This window comes from Paramormyrops kingsleyae, chromosome 1 (genome assembly GCF_048594095.1).
Source record: "Paramormyrops kingsleyae isolate MSU_618 chromosome 1, PKINGS_0.4, whole genome shotgun sequence".
Taxonomy (NCBI): Eukaryota; Metazoa; Chordata; class Actinopteri; order Osteoglossiformes; family Mormyridae; genus Paramormyrops; species Paramormyrops kingsleyae.
In genome coordinates, this window is record NC_132797.1 from 51,750,563 (window position 1) to 51,759,516 (window position 8,954).

Here is an 8,954-nt window from a genome sequence, read left to right on the forward strand (position 1 = left end):
TGAGGTTCAGAGCGTGTAGCAAGATCGCACAAAGGCAGGAACTTATTATGAGACACACAATGACGGAGGCTAAAGTCGTGTAAAAGACATGCATTTATTCCTAGCTAACACTACAACTGACATAAGACAGACATTACACCTAACACAAAAACAACAAACACGAAATAACAGAATAAAACAAACAATGTAATTATGAAAATGCAATGACCGGATTTAAATGAGTAACCTGAAATGGGAAATACTGTTCTGCAAAGCAAGCACAGTTTGTGGAAACACGACCCTAAAGTCTTATAGCAGGTTAACAGAACAGCTTAAGTTGTTAGAATGAAAGGAAGTTGGTTTACTTGGTTGAAGAGTGGGGGGGGGGGGGGTCTTGGCAGTTGATGGCAGAGCTGCTGAGCTGATGGCACTCAGGAAGGCGCGGCGTTTGGAGCAGTGGAGTGGAGTCCCTTTAGATTCTCTCTCCTGGTGAAGCTTTGTCTTGGGTGCTGTTCTCTGTTCAGCTGGGCCTTCACCGGAGGGCTTCTGTGGGCTTCTCTCCTCCCGGGCTGATGTTCTCCTTCGGGCTGGCGGTTATTCTCTGCGCACCTTTGTTCTGAGGTGCTAGATTTTTATGGTCTAAAGTTCATGAATAGGGATGACCAGGAATTCCACTCCTGGCCCAATGGCTGGCCATCCATTTGGCGGGCTTTCGGAAGGGGGTCTGTATCAGTCCTTTTGGGATTTATGGCCCGACTGATTCTCCCTTTACTGATGATTTTCATTAAGCTGTTATAACTTTTGATACATCCACTTTTATGGTAATCACTGACCAGATTTGGAATCAGGGGTGATTAACAATCAGTTTGATACCAAACATGCCATACCAGCTTCACATGTACATACCTCATACCATCTGCATTAATTGATTAAATAATTAATTATTGTATCTATGTGACTGATTCACATCAGTATAGGATACAGGGGTTTTGGGTTGCACCTCAACAGATGTTACACTTTGTGCGGATATTACATCGAATATTCCTATTACAAACAGCACATCTTATCCATAGATAGGCGTGGCCGTTAGTTTGTGGTAATATCAATATAAGTTGCACATCTGGAAACAACATATTTTGTTTGGTGTGGCTTGTGCCAATTCATCTTCTCCAGAATGGATAAGATACACCTTAATTCAGTTCTTTTAACATAGCATGGTAGAAACAAAGAAACTTGGTGACTGTCCACCAAGATCAGATAAGGACCACAAAGGAATGTTGGAAGAGAAGGGGGGGTTTTTAACAAAGCAGACTCTCTAAAAGTTAGGACACATTGATTACACTCACTTTCCAGATTCTTCTGGTATACCATGAGAACATACATACAATGGTAGCTATACCTATCTATTTATTTAAATTTATATGTGTTCAAGTGCAAAGGGGTGAAATAGGTGATATTCCGTGAACATGGTTATAAGGGTGGCACACAAAACACTAAGATTGTCTAAGGACACATACAAACATAACGTATCTGTATATTGAGACTAGTAATCGTGAGTAAATCAATGTACAGGGTATACAAAAGCCAAACTTAACTGAAATTTCCTTTAGGGTGTTCGTCTGTTGGGTGAGTGAGATGTAAGGCAGAGTGTATGTGGAGGGGGTTGTGTGCCAAGTCGAGGGACCCCTGTTCGTGAAGTCCACTCTGCTTGTCTGTAGGTCCCTAAATCTTTGGCCAATAAAAGTTGGAGTGCTAGCCTCCCTGGTTATCTGTGTGTGTGTGTTTGTGTGTGTAACCCCCCTTTGGTGCCTCTCGTACCAGGCTCGGCCTTGTCTCAGGCCACCTGGAATTTAGGCCCTGTGATATGTGCATGTGTGATCCTACACATGTTTGGTGCAGCATCAGTCACAAGGCATCAGACTTTATTCTGTATGCCCCACTCCTCCATCAAGGAGTGAGTGGGGCATACTCCATCCACTGAGGTTCGCACCTCATTTTCACTTTTCTGAAGCAGCCACGTGGTTGAGCGCAGAACGAAGCTTCAGATCACCATGGTCACGTGTTTCGGGTGGAACGGAAGAAGCATCGAAGTTCTGCTTCAGAATGCACTGTATCGTTTTTTTTGACACATGCCTTGGAGCTTCGGTATCAAGCTTAACATCACTACCCACATTGTTCAAACGGAGCGCACCCACATGGTCGAGCTACAGCTTCGCGTTTGGTGAAAATACTTTTTTTCTATTTTACATTGAAATAAAAACTGTTAAACTGATTACGGCTTTTTCTCGTTTTTAAAAACTTGGGCTAAAATATTTGTGCTTGTTTCGCTCAGGTATGCCTCTACTTAAATATGGCGTCTCTAGTTAAAAGTTTGGGACTTGTGTCGTTTGCTTAAAATACGGTGTTTCGACTGGGCATGTCTCTACTTGTTTAAAAGTTAAATTCTTTAAACATTTGTTAAATATAATGAGCTTATGTGCATTTTCTTTTAAAATACGTGTATGCGCTAGCTTACATTCAGTCTACTACACGCTTTATTATTCCTTAAAACGCAATTAATAAATGTAACCATTGTTTTAATAAAAGCTTTAAATTACTAATTTACATTTTAGCTAGGTTGTGGGGGAATGGGGGGGGGGCTGGCCTTGTCAATCATCGTTGGGGTGGGTGTATGCAGCTGGACCTGTCAGTCATTGGTGATGATGTCATAGAAGGGGGGAGCTTTAAGCTCCGCCCAAGGTACCACCTAACCTCTCTTACATGCCAACAAGCTGTTTGGGAGGCATGCACAGAAAAAACCTTTTCTCACTCACAATCATAAATGTAAACGTCTGGAGTTCGCTAAGCAGTACTGGGGCTTCAACTGGGACCGTGTGCTTTGGTCAGATGAGACCAACAAATACTCTAAGTGGGTCTGGCGGAACACAAAAGATGAGTATGCAATAAAGCACCTCATGCCCACTGTGAAGTATGGGGGAGGATTGGTGATGCTGTGGGCCTGTTTCTCTTCCAGAGGTCCTGGGAACCTTGTTAGGGTGACGAGCAGGTCATGACATTTTACCCTGAATTTAATCAAAACTCAACAGGTTGCCATTTGTGCTCTAATACTGCTATCTACAAATGGGGTCTTAAGTGAACAAACCGCCTTAATACATCCACTTATTCAATTCAGTGTCATGGGGGGTCCAAAGCCTTTCTCGGAGGCTATGGGCGCAAGTCAGGGAACAGCCCAGGATGAGGCGCCAACCCATCGCAGGGCACACTTAAACACCATTCACTCACACATGCACTAAAAATATATGTGATGGGGCCATTTTTTAATATTTAAATGTGAAACATATTGTAGACATGTCAAAAAATATGTTTAAATGTGTTTGTTTTGCATGTGGGTGGGAAATTGTTTTCTGTCTTGTGATGATTTTATGTAGGGTTCCCCCTTAGAAACTGTTGTCTTAACACGTCCGATGTCTATGGAATGCCACCAGGGGCAAAAACACGTAAAATATGCATAAAATATACACGGTAACAACAGTTGTAGAGCTACAGCAGTTGTACTCACTCAGTGCTGGTTTAGGATACAGTAATTATTCTAGGATACAGACCATTGTAATGAAACTGCTTATTGTGATCATAGTTTTGTGATTTTAGTGACTAACTGCTTATATGGATAAAAAAGCTAGGGACAGAATCATCCATCCATTTCCTGAAACCACTTAATCCCAACTGGGGTCACAGAGCCCATCCTGGGAACAATGAGTAAAGGTGAGAAGCAACCGCAGGGCACACAAACTCAAAGGGCTAATTTATACTCACCCTCGTGGGGTCGGCTGCCTGTTGCCTCTGGTTCTCTGGGGCTCATGTCCTTTTGGCTGTGGGGGCTGCATCTGGGACCTCCCTCCTTCCGCGGCTGTCTTTGGGACGGCTCTTCCGTGCTCTTCAGGGGCTGTGGACGTCCTGGGTCTCCTGGGCCTGTCTCTGCCGACCTCTGGCTCTTGTGGGGTATGGTTGTGGCCTCCCACCCTCGCTATTTAGTACATTCCATGTTGAAAACAAACGCACACAACACACGCACACATGTTCACACACCTCGCCTACAGATGAGCATGCATGCACATACGCTCGCATGCACCCCTCCAAGCACACATAATTTTGTATGTTTGTATAGCTGTGTTATTTTCTTTATTCTTTATTTTTGTTTGTGTTTATGTATTTATCCATTTTTGCACTTCTTTCAGATGCTGTTGATCTTTTGCCTTTTTTTTTCTTCCCTCTCCTTTACAGATGCAGAAATTGGAGATTATGTGCTTTCTACTTTACTCCTATCGTTCTTAACTTATCTCTCTCATATACTCCTTCTTTTTTTTCTTCCCCCCTCCTAATCTGTCCCTCCTCTTCGGCCAGCTCAGCCACTGAAATATTTTACATGTGCTAAAAATTAAATAAATAAAATAAAAACAAATCGATCAACATGAGGGGCCTATACAGAGTTTATAGAACTCAAGGTCAATTGGTAAAGCAAACATGTTTGGCACAGCAGTGCTTTCAGACCATGATTCTGCTTGCTAAAGCTGCCGGACAGGACAAAAGGAAGGGAAAAAAAAAACATTTTTTAAAAACTTTGGTGGAATATTGCCTTTTTTCAGTAAATGTTTGTTCACGCTAATGCGCGCGCACGCACACACACAGACACACACCTAGACACACCCACAGCAAAACCCTGGACATGCACACAAGCTTGCACCCAAGGGTTGCCCTTTAGAGTTTGATAATCAAACTCAATGAAAAAACACCAGACATATATAGTTTACGTTTTTTTTTCTTAAAATGTATAAGGATCGTTTTGGTATAGTGAAATTTTTAATTAGTATGAGTGTGATTTAAATCATTTAGGCAATAACAATTGAGGAAGAATCTAAATAGCTGTTAGAAATGACCGGTCCAGCAGCCAAAAGTGTGTTTTCTTACCTCACAAGCCATGGAAGGATGAGGGGTTGACACATAAGTGGGGGTAGGAATTGTGGAATCAGGCAAGGGTTAAGAATTTAGGATATATTTTTGTTATTTTAAAGAAGGTGGACATGATTATTTAATTACGTTTAATAGGAACTAGTAAGTTGCATTTAGCATCATCCATCAAATACACTTTAAAACCTTTAAAGTACTGAAATACACATTGTGGTGCAACCTGGACACATCTTCAGTGACGTAACCAGGGTCACAGGGTGTTTCAGGTCTTACATCAGACACACTCACCCGAGTGACCCAGCCGGGGTTGATTAGGCCCCGACTTGTGTCCAGGTAGTGCACTACGACACGCATCCCCCCTCCTCAAGCAGAGCCAACGTGAAGCCTTTTCCGCAACTTCCATGATGTTCTTCATGGCTCTTTGCTTGTGCAGTCCGCAGATCCCTAGGAGTCTCAGGACCCGATGTAGAGACTGGCCTGCGAAACCCTTGCAACCGACTTCTATGGGCTCGCAGCAGGCCATCCACCCATTCCTCCGACACTCAGCCACCAGGTCAGTGTACTTGGCCTTCTTCTATTCTTGAGCTTCCTCCATCTGCTCTTCCCAGGGAACAGTTAGCTCCAGTAGCACCACCTGCTTGCTTGTCCCGGACATCAAGACCATGTCTGGCCAGAGTGTTGTTACTGCAATGATATCCGGGAATCTCAACTGTCTCCCCAGGTCAACCAGTAGTTGCCAGTCCCTTGCAGTAGCAAGCAGGCCCCCCTGAGTATTCTTTGGGGGTAGGGCTTCTCACCTGCTTGAACGAAAGTGATGGTACACTTGGAGGGGTGTTTTGCCTCTTGCTGTTGTTAATGCCGGTGCAGATAGTGTCTGCTACTGCCCACAGAACCTGGTCGTGGCGCCAATGATACCGACCATCTCCCAAGGCCTTTGAGCAGCAACTGAGGATGTGTTCTAAAGATCCCCTTTTCTGGCAAGCAGGTGAGTCCACCAGGCCCCAGGTGAACAGGTTGGCAGGGCTTGGGAGGATGTCATACACTGACTGGACTAAGAACTTGAAGTGGGGTGGCTCCACCTTCCAGAGTTCTGCCCAGGTGATCTTACAACCAGCTGTATGCTCCCACCTGGTCCAGGCCCTCTGTTTGGACATGCCCACCATTCTGCTGGAGCAAGCTTCCTCCACCTCGGCACATACCTCCTCCTGGTACCTCTGCTTCTCCTTTCTGCTGGCTTTACTGTAGCTAGGTTTTGGATTGCTACCCAGCTCGGCCCACCCAGTAGCCACTGTGCCCACCAGGATGCTGTGTCGCAACCCTGCCTCCGTCCGATCCACTGCATCCTGGGTGCACCACTTCCGTCCTGTTCTGACCTCTATACCTGCTGAGGAGACCTTGGTGTCTGCAGAATCTCTGTAGAGCAGGACTTCTCTGGCTCGAGTGACCTTGAATTCCTCGGCCAGACTGCTGAATGGAAGCTGTAGCTTGGTGTTATGCCCGAAGAGTGCAGTGCTGCTTAGGCTCTGTGGCAGGCCCAGCCACCTGCGTAGGAACTGGATAATTTTCCTCTCAAAGCCCTCCACGATGGTGATCGGGACTTCATAAACTAGCAGCGGTCAGAGGAGATTAGGCAGGATGCCATGTTGGTAGATTCAGGCCTTAAGTTTTCCAGGAAGCCCAGACTTGTCCACAGCCGAGAGCCATGTGTCAAGGTCATCGCTGGTACTTTGACGTGCAGCGGTGTCCCGCAGATTGCTAGTGAAGAGCTTGCCCAGTCTCTTCACTGGCTTTTCTGACACTGATGGAATCTGAGTGTATCCCAAGGTGAAGTGGAATCGGTCAGTCACTTTTCCTTTCCTCAAGACTAAGGACCTGGACTTTGGGGGCTTGAAGCTCATTGTTGCTCATGTAATGAGCCGTTCAAGACCTTGGAGAAGCCACCTGCATCCGGGCACTGACATTGTAGTTACAGTGAGATCATCCATATATGCCCTAATTGGCGGTTGTCGGGTACCAGATCTGGACAATGGACCTCTGTACTCAACTTCCACCGACTTCACGAGCATATTCATAGTCAATGCAAACAGGGACACAGAGATTGTGCAGCCGGTGATGATGCCCTTCTCTAGATGATGCCACTCCGATTCTGAGGTCCGGGAGGAACCCGCAGACTAAAGTTGTTATAATATTTAAGGATGAGATTCCGTATCTTCTCTGGGACGTGGTATCTGCTCAGGGCCAACTCTACCAGCTTGTGTAGTATTGATCCATAAGAATTGTCAAGGTCGAGCCACAGCACTGCCAGGTCCCCCTTGCTCTCCCGTGCCTCTCGGATCAGTTGAGTCACCACCCCTGTGTGCCCTGGGATGCCTGAAACTCCTCCCTTCTGCACCGAGGTATCAATGTAGGTGTTCTTCAGGAGAAATCGCATTAGGCGATTGGCAAGGATCTTGAAGAAGGTCTTGCATTCAACACTGAGGAGAGAGATTGTCCTGAACTGCTCAATGTTGCTAGCCTTTTCTTCCTTGGGAATCCACTTGCCCTCTGCATATCTCTACTGCTGAGGTACCTTCCCTTTCCTCCAGATAACTCTGTAGATCTTCCAAAGACGTTCTAAAAGCCTGGGGCAGTTCTTGAAGACCTTATATGGTATTCAACTGGGGTCTGGTACTTATGCTGCTCTGGCAGATTTAATGACCTCTCTGACTACCTTGAGGGTTGGTTCGTTGATGTTAAACAGGATGCTGGGTTCAAGTGGACATATGAGAGCTGTGCAGTGGCCGAATGGATTGCCCCTCTTCCTGTGCCATTCAGCACGCCACAGAGTGGTTAGCCTTTCTCGCACCACACCTCTGTTTTCTGCTGCCTTTTCTTGCTCACTTGCTTTTTTGTACTGGTTCCTGAGTGTCCATAGCTCTTGTCTGGGTTGGGCGATCTTTGCTTTGCGTCAGTTTTGAATAGGTGCTGCAGTAGTAGTCTTGGTGGCACGTTGTTCCTTAACCTGTCTGATGCTATGCTCATTATGAAGCTGCTCATTGTCCTGAGCCTCTGCTCCACATGGGCCCTCCCATTCTGGTGGCCGGTTAGGGAAATGAGGAAACAGCTTTTGCACAAAGTGTCTGCTTTGAAATAAATTAAACAGTTGTTTCTTCGGCAGATTATACTTGACTGATAGGAATGTGAATGTTGCAAAGACCCATCCTCATATAAACTATTAATAGTAGTTTAAGGCAACTAAAGCATTTAATGTCTTTTCTTTAAAATTTACAAGTCTATGTCTGTCTGGTTTTTCACGATAAGGCACGTGAACGCTTAAGTTAGTGTGTCTTTGGGGTCTGAATACACATTGTGATCCTGACAGAAATAATTACTTCTGCTATCACAGACTTAAACTCTAAAGCCCTGACCCACAGAACGTTTGTTTGTGCGCATGAGCATGAACAAATATTTACTGAAAAAGCATGTTTATTAAAATAACTATGGCTTTATTCTGTCAACGTTTTTTTTTTTTTTAAATAAGGACCAGCGGTTAAATGGGTCGTTATAGTCACTCTGCAGTCTCACTGCAATGTGGATGACCGCTGACACTGTTGAATTTGGACTATGTTTCATTAACTATCAAGTAGGCTGCAGCACAGTTACCATTGTCAACTTAACATGCTACTCCAGCGAGCATCTCAAATCAAGCATGTAGATGACATAAGCAGGGGGCCGTGGGGACACCTTGTAGGATGTCTGACATTTACTGTAGTATGTCTTTTTTAAAATAACTAAGGCATTATTCTTTAAAGTTTTTAAAGTGTATTTGATGGATGATGCTAAATGCAACTTACTAGTTCCTATTAAACGTAATTAAATAATCATGTCCACCTTCTTTAAAATAACAAAAATATATCCTAAATTCTTACCCCTTGCCTGATTCCACAGTTCCTACCCCCACTTATTTGTCAACCCCCCACCCTTCCATGGCTTGTGAGGTAAGAAAACACACTTTTGGCTGCCTGACCGGT

At 44.8% G+C, this 8,954-nt stretch overlaps 1 pseudogene; it reads right to left on the bottom strand.

Moving 5' to 3' along the window:
* Positions 1–5,218: 5,218 nt before the first annotated feature.
* LOC111835834 (uncharacterized) lies at positions 5,219–7,856 on the bottom strand (annotated as a pseudogene).
* Positions 7,857–8,954: the final 1,098 nt, after the last annotated feature.